The sequence below is a fragment of the Passer domesticus genome, chromosome 15 (genome assembly GCF_036417665.1).
Source record: "Passer domesticus isolate bPasDom1 chromosome 15, bPasDom1.hap1, whole genome shotgun sequence".
NCBI lineage: Eukaryota > Metazoa > Chordata > Aves > Passeriformes > Passeridae > Passer > Passer domesticus.
In genome coordinates, this window is record NC_087488.1 from 6,317,874 (window position 1) to 6,330,279 (window position 12,406).

Sequence of the window (12,406 nt, forward strand, 5' to 3'; positions counted from 1 at the left end):
TGAGCATAAAAAATGTATTATTGATTGTGCGCTGCAAAGTACAGTATACTGCTCATCCAACTCATATATTATTGATTAAAACACTCAACAGTTCTAACCTTTCACTTGGTTGCTCCAAGGTAATTTTTTTTTGAGGATGTCAAGATACTGTGCTTACAGATTATACTTCCCAGAGAGTTTGGAAACTCATGGAACAGCTACCAAAGCTCTTGAAAAAGGCTTAGTTGATAATTTTAGAGTCCCTACACATTCAAAGAAGGGGCTGGGTGGGGCAGAAGGACACCTTGCATCTCATGTGGGAGGTGTAGCTGATGGAGCACCCAACCCATATAAGCCAAGGGAAACTTCATAAATGCTCAAGCATACAGACATGGGGCTCCAAATACCATGCTAAACACAAAAGCAAAACTTGCCTGAATTTGACACCTCTATGCCCAGAACAAGACTAGAATGCAAAGGAGATTTATACTTTTAGGAAGTACCTCCTGGGTCAGCACCCCTTTTCCAAAACTCTGGAACAAGTTATGTACCAGCAACTGATCAGAACTGAAACATGAATTATGATCAGAGCAAGTGAGGTCAGATCCTGTGGTTGTCTCCACGTTGCTGGATTCTTATACCTCACAGGCCTGTCTGCTGAGCCACAGATGCATTTTGCACACTGCATTTGTCTCCTTTTCAGGAGTATCTAAAACAAGGTGTATATTACATTTGGTACAAGGAGACTAAACACTGTTTGATGGAATAAAACATAGAGTTACTACAGAGAATCCCTTCCTACACTGGTCAGGTTTAGAATAGGAAGTGGGCAGAACATGATCTTTCTGCCCTGCAATCTGTAAGCAGAAAAAGCATCTTCTACTCATAGAAAATGAATGGAGATACAGAATCCCAGCATGGTTTGGGCTGGAAGGGCCCTTATGGACCATCCACTTCTACCCACAGCCATGGGCAGGGACACCTTCCACTAGACCAGCCTGCTCCAAGCACCATCCAGCCTGACCATGGATACTTCCAGAGATCCAAGGGCAGCCACAGCTTCTCTGGGCAACCTGTGCCAGGTCCTCACCACCTTCACAGGGAACAATTTCTTAATGTCCCATCTAGCCCAGCCCTCTGGCAGTGGGAAGCCATTCCCCCTTTTCCTGTCCCTCCAGGCCCTTGACCAAAGTCCCTCTCCAGCTCTCCTTGAACCACTTTAGGGACTGGAAGAGTCCCAAGGTCTCAGAATCTTCTCTACTTCAGACTGAACACCCCCAGCTCTCCCAACCTGTCTCCCAAGCAGAGGTGCTCCAGCCCTCTGAGCATCTTCATGGCCTCCTCTGGAATTGCTTCCACAGCTCCACATCCTTCTTGTGCTGGGCCCAGAGCTGGAGGCAGCTCTGCAGGTGGAGTCTCAGCAGAGTGGAGCAGAGGAGGAGAATCTCCTCTCAACCTGCTGGTCACACTTCCTTATACACAGCCCAGGATGTATTTAGCAAAAACGCCTTTCCACAATGACTAACACCTCACAGAAATTCTACTGGAATATTGCAGTCTGCTATCATAATAAATATCTAGCTCTACATAAGGATAGAAGTGACAAAAATAGAATCATCAGGGTGATGGCTACTTGACAGATTTCACAGAATGATTAATCCAACAAAAAAACCTGAACCTTGCAGAACTGCTGAAGAATTGATTGAGAGTATCAATTCAAAAATGTCTCTAAATAACACAGGCTACCAGCCCACTCACGAAAAGACTATAGAATATTTGTCATCATGTATTTCATGAATGATGTGGACATTTAAAAATAAATTGGAAACAATTGTTTTCAATTCACTGGCCTTCATAAGAATTCAAAGACAGGTACATCACAAAAACCAAGTTAGAAATCCTTAAAACGTGACTTTGGAAATGTTGTTTGTCCATATTTGGCATCATGATTTCTATGTTGGTTGAACAAAGCCAAGATGAAAAATCAGAACAAGAAAATTACCCAAGAACCAGGCCAGTACCACAACTCACAGACTCAGCAGTGGGGTTGGACTTGATTGGGTTGCTTTGTCATTAAGAAGAGATTACTCAGGGCCAAATAGCAAAATGCTCTGCTGATATAGCATAAGGTAAATTTAGAAAATTCATTGAAGTTAATCTGCTCCATGGCCTGGCTACAGAACAGCCACAACCAATTGCACATCTGGCAATGATTTTGAGTGAGGGTTCTGGCATTTGGTGATCCTGCCTCTCTTCTCAGACCTGGTGAGGTACATCTGGACTGCTGGGCTCCTCTGTGGGCTTCTGCATACAAGAGAGACTCCAGTGAGCCCAGCCAAGGGCCACCAAGGCAGTGAAGGCAGTGCAGCATTGCTCATGTGAGGAAAGTCTGAGAGCTGGGACCTCAGCCTGAGGAGAGAAGGGCTCATGACTGTCTCATTAATGTGTGCCATAGCTGATGGCAGAGTGCAAAGATGACTGAACCTGACCCTGCTTGGGGGTGTCCAGTGAGAGGACAAGAAGAAATGGGCACAAACAGAAACACAGGAGGTTCTGGTCAAACACAAGAAAAAACCTTTTCACTCTGAAGTTATCAAGGACTGGAACGGGTTGCTCAGAGTTGTGGAACCTTCATCCTTGGAGATTCTCAACACCTGACTGGATCTTGCCCTGAGTAGCCAGAGCTTTTTGTTATCCTGTGATCTCATAGTTGGAGCAAGCAGATCTGAGGATGCTGTGAAGGACAGAATGGAAGGAGAAGAGCAAAAGGAGCATCAGGCAATGAGAACTGAATATGTAAGAGTCCATTTCTTCCTTCACACTGCTGTAAAACAGGGTGACCCCAGTGAGCACAGGGTGGCTGTGCAGCTGCAGCAAGCAGAGCAGATGCAAGCCCAGAAAGATTAACTAGCTCCCAGAGCAGCACTTTCTCTAAGAGAGCAGTCATATCTCTATGACTGATCTGCAATTTCTGCTTGTTTCAGGCATCAGGCACCCAAAACCCCACATTTCCTTAGACTCTGTGTTCCTAGACATGCCTGGAGAGGCGGTGGAGTCACCTGAACAGGGAACACAGTGATCCAAGGCGTGGGCAACCTCCTGCCTACTGCATGAGTAGTTCAGCTCTGAGAGGCTGCATTAAGTGCTGAGTGCAGAGGCACCCAAGGAGGTTACTGTCTCATCCAGCCAATTATACTTGTCTTTTTCCACCTCTCAGTTTTTCATTTCTTTTTGTCCAAAATTATGCTTAAAGAACCCTCTGTGTCCCCTTTGGAAGCACACCCTGGTGGTTCAATGAGGAACATGAGTCACTGCTGCTGCTGGGCTTTGACCAAGCACCTGTTTTAAAGAGGGGAGGGAATTCTGACAGCTGAAGATCAGGACAGGCTCTTCACCCCTCTGCTCCACAAGTGCCTGACAGTAGCAGGACAGCACAGGTTGCCATAGGACAGGTAAGAAGTCATTGCTAACAGCTTGAGCCTGATGTAGAGGAAACCTGAATGACACAACAGTCAGAGACAGGCAATAGTGGGGCTGCTCTGGCAGCTGTAGGGAGGAGGAGACCCCAGACATTTCCATAAGGTGATTTTTCTACTCTGGTTACTCCTGCCTTCCAAGCCCTCACGCTCAGGGAAGCAGCAGGGGAAAGGCAAACGTCTACTCTCACTGGAGCCAGCTGATTCAGTGGGCTCAGCACATGCATCTGTGTAAAAATAAAGATGATGTGGCTGGACTGACAGGATGTGTGTACACCCCATCTGGCAGGGGCTGTTCCCCCATTCAGTTCCAACCAAGCTAGGGGGAAACAGGAGCTCCATGCACCTGGATAGCCTGGGACTGGCTGCTCATGGCACTGTGAGGGCATCTCCAAAGCAGCCAGGAAGGCCTCTGTGAAATTGTGTTGAGACAACAAACAAAGCTACCTACAGTATGATTTCTTGTAGTAAGCTCAGACCATCCTCCCACTCCCTTTCCTCTCAGCCTCAATAAAGATATGTCAGATTTACAGATCATCTCCCCTGCCTCTGCGTCAGTGAAACTGTTCTAGATTTTGCAAGCGAATCTCCCAGATAAGAAATGCAAATCAATTTGTCTCTTTTTTCTTTATTGTGCCAGTACCCAAAATATGTTCTCTGGGATTAAGCAAAGGATTGTCAGGCTGCACGAAGGGCTGCGGGGGAGAAGGGAAGGGGCAGAAAGGGTGAAGTGAGGGGTACAGAAAGAGAAATCTGTAAACCCAAAGCAGTTTGTGGGAATGAACTCTGCTTCATTTCTTCACAAAATCTTGGAATAGAGATGAAAAAGCAATGACTAGATAAGCACTGACAGCAGCATAAAGCAGCAGGACCACCTGAAAAACCCAGGTAGCATTTGCACTGCTCTTAGTTCATTTTCCAATAGTGAAATCTCCTCTTTTTTACACATTACTGTTCTTTGATGTTTGAAAAGTATTTTCACTCTAACACTCACTGAGGAAATCTTCCATGAAAAGTAAGAGAACAGGATCCAAAAGAGAAGCAGAGCAAGGAGATTCACATATACTTCCAGACTATTTTTTCTTAAATGTATATGTTAAAAACAAAACCAAACCCAAACCACTTATCTCCTCTGAAACAGTTCCTGCTTTCTGCCCATTTGTCTTGCAAGACAGCAGGGAACCTCCATTTCACTGAAGGGGTTTGGTAGGAATCTTAACGCCTTCTTGAGCACAAGATGCCTCAAAACTCACATGTGATGCACCAACCCAGAGCACTGCTTTGCCTCTTGTGCAATCTGGCATGGCCAAAGCAATGACATCACCTCACACAAACTAAAATTCAGCTAAGCAAGGTCAGAGTGATGCTTCAGTAGAACTGCAAAAGGCACCTGCACTCTCCTCCTCACCAGCCCTTTCTTCTGGAACAAACCAGAAGCCATTGGGATCCTCAAAGCCTTATTTATCCATCAGTAATTCACTGCTATTGTACTGTGGCATTGAGAAGTGAGAGTCCAGGGGGTTATTCCGTTACAACCTCATGTAAGTGCAGAACAAGATAAACAATAGAGCTGGAAACCACTAACAAAACAATATTGGAATAGTTTTGATCATCATAAAAAGTAATAGGCAAAGATTTTGTCTGAGCAGAGGCTGGTAGAAGGAAGGCAATGGGGTAGTTTTTTGTTTGCAGTGTATAACAGTCCCATGCAGAATTTATCTTTTCCCTTTTTACTGTCTGTGAGGATCCCATAACCTCTCCCTCTCTTTTGAAAACCTGTGCTCTGAGGACACAACAGAAACTCCCAGTAAATGTGAAGCACACACAAACAGCTTAGTAATTATTGCTAGAAAAATACAGGTATAAAACAGTTTTTAGCATCCTTTGCTTCTTTCAGCAAAAGGAAATCCATGGAGTTCTCACTGACAGCAGCCTGCCTGGTACGGATCAGGAATGGTGATTTTTATCCACTCATTAAATCAGATTTACATCTACAATCACAAGAGAATTTTATCATACTAAAGATCTTAATCCATTTCCCCACCCTTCTGAAATATCTGCTTTAGTGTACAGTTCAGATTCCTGTGTTAGTTTGTCTGCCTTAGTTTGCATTTCTGACTGGATTCCCATCATACCTACATGCCTGGGGAGGGGGAAGAAAACAAACAAAACAAAGCACCAGAACTGCTTAGGTCAGCATTAGCTCCCAGCTGTCCTGATGATGGCACAGAACTCTGAGCTTATGACAAGGTATCCACATCCTCCAGAGACACAGCTGCAGTGAGGGGTCTTGCTTCCATCCTGTGCTGTAACTCTGGGGAAAACCAACACCAGGACAATGGAAAATGTTCTTTTGTTTTCCCAGCACTGGTGCTGCTGTCTGCTGGCTGGGCTTGGCAGGGCATGGGCACTGCAGAGGGAGCAGCCTGGGTGCTGGCTGGGCAGGGTGAAGAGAGCAGAGATAACAGAGTGATCTGCCTGGAGGACCATCAGCATTAAATAGGATCTGCCCTCACTTACTGGCAAACTCATTATGGGACTCCTCCAGCCCAGCTAAAGAGCAGCTGCTGATTTGCATGCACCACCAGGCCATGATTCTTGCTGACATGACATGAGCTGTATAAGGGGCTCTTTCAGAAGGGATTGAGCAAGCTGAATAAAGGCAGTTAGCTTTTAGCCTAAAGAAAATGCTATGCATCAAGTCTATTAGATTTGCATTGCACAAGAATTACTCCAAATAATGGATGAATCTTTAATGCTGCTACTGAAAAAAATAAAAGTTTCTACCAAACAGGAAGGTAAGGCCAAGTGAGAGGGTAATGGAGATTTATTTTTATTAATAAGGATTCAGAGGGCAAACCAAAGGTTTTACTAAAATGCTATTTATTAAAATGATTTTCCACTTGAATGGTTCATTGTGTTTACCCAGCATTGCAAAGGTGCCTGCTAAGTCAGCTCAGCCTGGGAAAGAGGTACTTATAAACTGGTAACTAGTCCAGGCTGTCAAAAAAGGCTTTGCACTTAATATGTTTTGAAATAAAAGGGGACAATCCTGAGCCCAAAGGAGGGGATAGCAAACCTATAACAATTTTGGGTCAGGATTTTTGTCTCTTTTTAAATATTCTGTGAGCAAATAATCCTGATGGATGCAGAGTGCCCCAGAGAAGCAGCAAGGATGAGCAGGGCTCACTCTACAGTACAACATGCAGTGGAGACAGCCCAAGTTCTAAACAAGGAAAAAGTGAAGAAAGATACCAAAGGTTGGCTCTTAAACAGTCAAAATTAATAATGCAGTTTTAGGACTAGTTTGGCAACATCCCTAGACCGTAAAAACCCATATGGCAGCTTTGAATTTGGAAGGGTTCTTGATACATTTTATAGACAAGAGAGACATAAAAATCTTCATGACCTTTTAGATGGGCAACTTTACTAAGAGAGCTAACTACTAAAATTCCCACTGTTACATTACAGGCACAGTGCATTTCACTGAAATTTTTTCCTGCAGGTGTCTGAGATACAAGAACAGGTACCCCCAAGGGGTGGACAGGGATGTTTGTGCTGGCTGAGATTTTCTCATATGCAAGGGAGGTGAGATTGTGGGTACAGGAGTAGGAGTGAAGCCACCGCAGTCAATTCACTTCTGACAAAATCCAGGTAGGAAGCACAGAACAGACACCATGTTCAGAAGTATCTGAATAAACTTTCTGCAAAAGAGACAACTTGCAAAATATTAGTCTGACTTTTGGCTGCTTGCTTTGCTGTAGTGTCCACTCAGAAACCCCTGAGAATATGGATATTTGGTTGGAATAGAGGAAAGGAGGATAGAGTCAATATGGTAACATGGGGTTTCCATTTTAAGTGTTCTACATAGACACAAATTTCAACCAACTCTAAATGCTTTAACATCAGCAAAATATTTTGCATTTAACCTAAACAAATGAGACAAATAATTTGTCTCTGACAAATCAGGGATTAATTGGGATGAATTGCTTTCAGAAAATGCTTGTCTGACTCCACTGACACACTATAATACTATACTCTATCATAATATAGATACTGAAAATAATAATGACAATAATAATAATGATAATAATAGTAATAATAATAATAATAATAATAATAATAATAATAATAAAATAGTTTAAACAAATTGTCCTCCAAGTCATATAGCACAACTTATTGGGAAAGGAAACCAGCAGCCCACATCAGCACTGCCACCAGGAAAAGCATCAGCAGATCTGAGACCTCAGATCAGCCAATATCAAAAGCATCAGCAGGAAACAGTTTCTGGTATTACAGCTCCCCAAGGTCTTTGCTGGCAAGATTTGGTACAGAACTATCAGCCAGTTTTATCCACAGGGGAAATGAGGTGTTGACTATGGGAAGGCTGATATGGTGCTGGTAGAGAAATGAGTCTCCTGACCACCAGTGCACTGTCCTAGTTGTCCTTTTTATAGGATAGCTTAAGAAACAAAAAATAAACCAAATCCAGAGATATGCAAATCTTAAAATTATCATCAATGCAGCAGTGGCATTTAAAATAAAAACCATGGAATTTCCTGTGTTCTTTTCTTCCCAGACTTTTAATTATTCATCAGAGAATAGGGGAGAGCTAAAGATTCAGAAGCTGAAAAGGTCAACAGGGACAGTTTCCTGCAGGAAAATTAAAAGTATTTCTTGCTCTCATTCAGCTGGAAATACAGACACTGGAACCCTACCCAACAGGAAGGGCACCTGGGCTAAAGAGAACAGGCATGTGGCTTGATGTGTGCCAGAGTGGGCACTGCCAGCAGTGGGAAACAGCTGAAGAGGAGGCAGGAGAGCATCAAAGGGCTTGTCACAGTCCACAGAGATCTACACCAAGAAACTCCTGGGCTCAGCAGCTTTCTCTCCCTACACAGAAATAGAAACACAGGTACTCCTTTGCAGACTGGCACACATGAGAAGATGATGGTTCAGGGTCTTGATATCTTCAGTGCAGTGAGCTCAGACCTGAGCAAAACAAGCACAGAGGCCTCAAGCTTGGCTGCCCTGCCAGAACTCACCCAAATTAAATAGAATTAAGATGGTATTCCTAGCAGTTCAGTCTTTTCAATTCCTCTTCTGCCTCTTTTTCCTATTCTAAAATGAAAAATTCTTAACTTAGGTAAAAAGAAGCCCTTGTTCAATGCTGCTTCCCACTCTGCTAATGCATGCCACCTCCTGCACCCTCCAGAGAGTCTGTTCCACAACTCAGACAAGTGTCTGCTGGCAATCCCAGCACTCACAAAAATCATGAGTCAGGCATTAAAATCTATCAGACTTTTAATGCCCTATATTAATAGATTTCTATTTGCTCTTGGGACATGAATTAGTTTTATTTCAGCTGTTAAGCTGCTTTAAAAGCATACCTTCAATTCATTGCTTTAAATAGGAGATGAAAAAGTGATCCACCATTTGATATCAAGGTTGATCAGACCAGGAAAATACCAATAAGGCTCAAGGAAAATTCTGGGAATTGCAGTGGGAAAGGGGTGCTCAGTCACTCCCAGCAGCTGGGCAGCTCCAGGCCTAACCTACAGCAGTTTTGTGGTTGTAATGTGCCTGTGCCTTTTGTCAAATGACTTTCCTGCCTATCTCAGCATAAAGATCATGAAAAATTATATGTAGCCCATCAATTACTTATGCATTCTCTATTAATATTTCAAGGTTTGTGTGCATAAATAAACAAAATTAATTAGAAATTTGCAATCTTTTTCTTCCCCTCAATATTTTCCTTTGACACCAGTCCTACTTAGAGAGCCTCACACATACATCTTTATTTGTCTGCTATAAATCATTCAATGTGATGTTTCAGCAAAAAGAGTTTTCTCCTTACAGGCAGTGGTATCAAACACACACACTGGGAAATCAGCCACAGACATCTGACTTGGCAGAGCTGCCAGTGCAGTACCTGAGCTTTGGCAGGGAAAATTCAACACCTGGTCACCAACACCCAAAATTAAGCCAATGGTGTTTCTAGTTGTACTAAATACCACAATGGGAAGCAGATGCAAGGGGTGCCTATAGGACACTGGCACCTCTTCAGTAATTACCTACATCTATGTATTTCAAATATACACAGTTCATCACTATTTGATTCACAGAGACATAATTAATGCACAATCTGCCAGCAAAGAAAGAGCAAATGAGTCACACAAGTAAAGGTATTCATGTGGCTACCTTCTCTCTGCACTAACTATATGTCTACCTGTTTCTTTTTTTATTCTCAAATAAAATTGGTTTTATTCTCTTACTGCATTTCTCTGTTCCCCCATGCTCAATTTTTATTCTAATCTCCTTTTTCCTCTTCTTACATCTTGAATATAAAAATATCAGTACAGATCAGTGTCCAGCCATGCAGAGCACACTCACTGTACTCTAAGTCAAATTGATAAGATCGATTTGGACTCAGCACCTACTCCATCATTCTCCTTCCCCTCAGGACTAGTATTTTGTCCCCCATAAGCCTACAGAGAATTACTTTAGTTCCACACATCATGCTCTGGTCAGTTCCCATACAGTCTTTTGCTGTGCAGAAATACAAAGTCACTGTTGTTTCAGAATTTCCAGCCCTCTTCCTATCTCCATTTCCACAAGCCTTAAGCAGAGGGGGCCCTGTCTCAGTCTCTGGAGGGATTCTCCCTTGGGTCATCAGTTGCTGCTTTCCATTTTCTTTTTCCCCAGCAGCTGATCATTTTAGGTTTTTTTAATTTCTTTCAGCACTTATGGCTATCCTACCTACTCAGGTAGGAACAAGACTCTTTCCCTTCTCATTTCCATTTCTTTACACCCTGTAAACCATCCTAGCTGACCCCTTTTCTGGCAGGTCACCTTGGTTGGGAGTAGCACAAATAGGGCTACCCCAAGGATGTCCTCAGCAGACACGGCAAGAGAAAAAATATCCATCTTGGATCAGTCCAGGAATCCCAAAGAGCCTCTCAGGAGACAAGGCTGGAGACAGAAATCCCCAGGCAGCACTGACCATACCTGAGACCAGCTGGAGCACACCTAGGCCTGGAGCAGGGAGTGGGGGAATCCCCCTGGGATCACAGGTGAGGCTGCTCAGGGCAAAGAAAGCACATTACTGCCCTCAGGGCCCTGACAGTCTCCTCCCCATTTACAAAGCAATCAAAGATTAGCTGAAATGTTTTTTGGCAACATTATTCCCAAATACCACATCTACTGCAGTGACAGCATGGATGGCAGGGACACCTCTGAGCAATGCAGCCTGGGAAGAATTCATTTCTAAATTACAACACTGATCACCAGCTGGAATGCTTTCTATTGAAAATTTAATCAATAAAAGGGGGAAGTACAAAGTTTGATTAAATTGGGTCAATAAAGACTTTCATTAAACTCTCCATAAGGAGTGAAATTTTTGAGAGTATTACATTTTCAGAAGGATAGCCAAACAATTATTCTTTTTGACAACACATTACAAAAATGTACAGAAAGTCCTTTATCATAGCACTCTTTGAAGAGAATATAAATAGTCCCCTCTGGTGAGCCCTCTGATTGAGTGTATGTAAATTTTAAAGTGTATAGACCATCTTCATGAACATTCATCCCACACAAATGCCTGTCCATGCTTTTTCTTTTTTCTTGCAAAACTTTTATTGCAGCAACTGGTTGAGGAGAGCCGGAGATGCCAGTCTCTCTTGCTAGAATGCTGAGTAGAGCATTTCTTATCTCATTGATGTCAATGTGTTATTGTCTGTAGCTCTGGACAATAGCTATTAAATTTGATCAACTCTCCAGTCTATCATCCTTTTGGAAATGTAGTAAATAGTATCTAATTTTGTACAACATCTTTTGCAATTAACTTTTCATAATAAATCCCCAATCCTGTGAATCCACTACAAGGGGGAAAAAAAAGCTTAAGTTTCTCAAGCCTTACTCCTTGTTATCCATTTTTTCTGCTTGCAGGTTTATCCACTGATAGCTGGAGAAGAATTTTCCTGGTTTTCCTATTTGAACTCTTGAAATACTCTCAATTTTTCTTTCTTTGTAAACTAGCTCAGCCCAGTCCTGCTCATGAACTCCATGCTCCTTGTCTCTTAGCCTGCTCCTAGCAGCTGCAAACTTATTTTTCACGATTTTGCCTCTCTCTATACCCTCTTTCCTAATCACAAAACTCCCCTCCCTGCCCCTCATATTCCCTGCATTCCCTCTCTGTTCCCCCTCTCTCTCCCCTTCACCCCTGGAGAGGCACCCTCTCCCATGACATCTTTCCCAGGGGATTAACTAAGGACACAAGGAGAATGGTGGTTTACAGTATTTTCACCATTAGAAACACAAAAATAAAACCTAAAATCTTGTGAAGATGGTGCATGCAGCTTTGTTTATCAGTAGCAAATATTTTTACCCCAAGAGGTTTGGTCATTCTCTGCAGAAAAATGTTCTGCAGTTCTCACGTTCAGAATTTGTCAATGTTTAGTAACACTGCACAGGAATGAATCTGAAATGAAGTTGTAAGGATTCTCTGCAGATTTTAGCAATTTCAAGCTAGAATAATTGGATAAATGGAGTTATGAAAGTGAAATGCAGAGTTTATGACTTTGCAGGAGAAAGACATTTTTAAACTTTTAAATATTCATCCTAAGGCCCTCCACTTTGCTTTATTTACTTTTTAAAGTAATTTATATCTACGAGTTTTGTATTCTGCCTCCAAAATATTTCATTGACATTACGTTGCTTTTGTCTGAGCAGGAAAAGGGGAGTGTGATGCACAATTATAACTCTGCCCTTTACCTGAGCTAGGAGACTGAAATGTAAGGATCAAAAATCTGTGCGGAAAGATATTGGATATAACTACACCAGGTAGTTATTTTAAATTACTGATCCCTTTTTCAGGCACATCATGGACAAATTTATAAGAAAAATAGGGGGTAAGTAGGATGGTTCTCTTATGGTGCTCTGCACAGGCATCC

At 42.6% G+C, this 12,406-nt stretch overlaps 3 long non-coding RNA genes across 4 annotated transcripts in view; 1 reads left to right on the plus strand and 2 right to left on the minus strand.

Annotated features, from left to right (window-relative positions):
• Nucleotides 1–12,406, minus strand: part of LOC135281282 (uncharacterized) — a 173,941-nt gene that overhangs the window by 78,305 nt on the left and 83,230 nt on the right. The gene's annotated exons all lie outside the window — the stretch shown is intronic.
• Nucleotides 572–3,749, minus strand: LOC135281285 (uncharacterized). Its single transcript, XR_010347981.1, has 3 exons — nt 3,319–3,749; nt 2,555–2,713; nt 572–2,283 (listed from the first exon to the last, which is right to left on the minus strand). It is a non-coding gene; the product is annotated as an uncharacterized LOC135281285 (long non-coding RNA).
• Nucleotides 2,565–8,362, plus strand: LOC135281283 (uncharacterized). Of its 2 annotated transcripts, XR_010347979.1 has the most exons (4): nt 2,565–2,775; nt 3,233–3,431; nt 6,961–7,109; nt 8,147–8,362. It is a non-coding gene; the product is annotated as an uncharacterized LOC135281283 (long non-coding RNA). The 2 variants fall into 2 exon arrangements; XR_010347978.1 differs by lacking the exons at nt 3,233–3,431; nt 6,961–7,109; nt 8,147–8,362 and adding an exon at nt 2,964–3,192.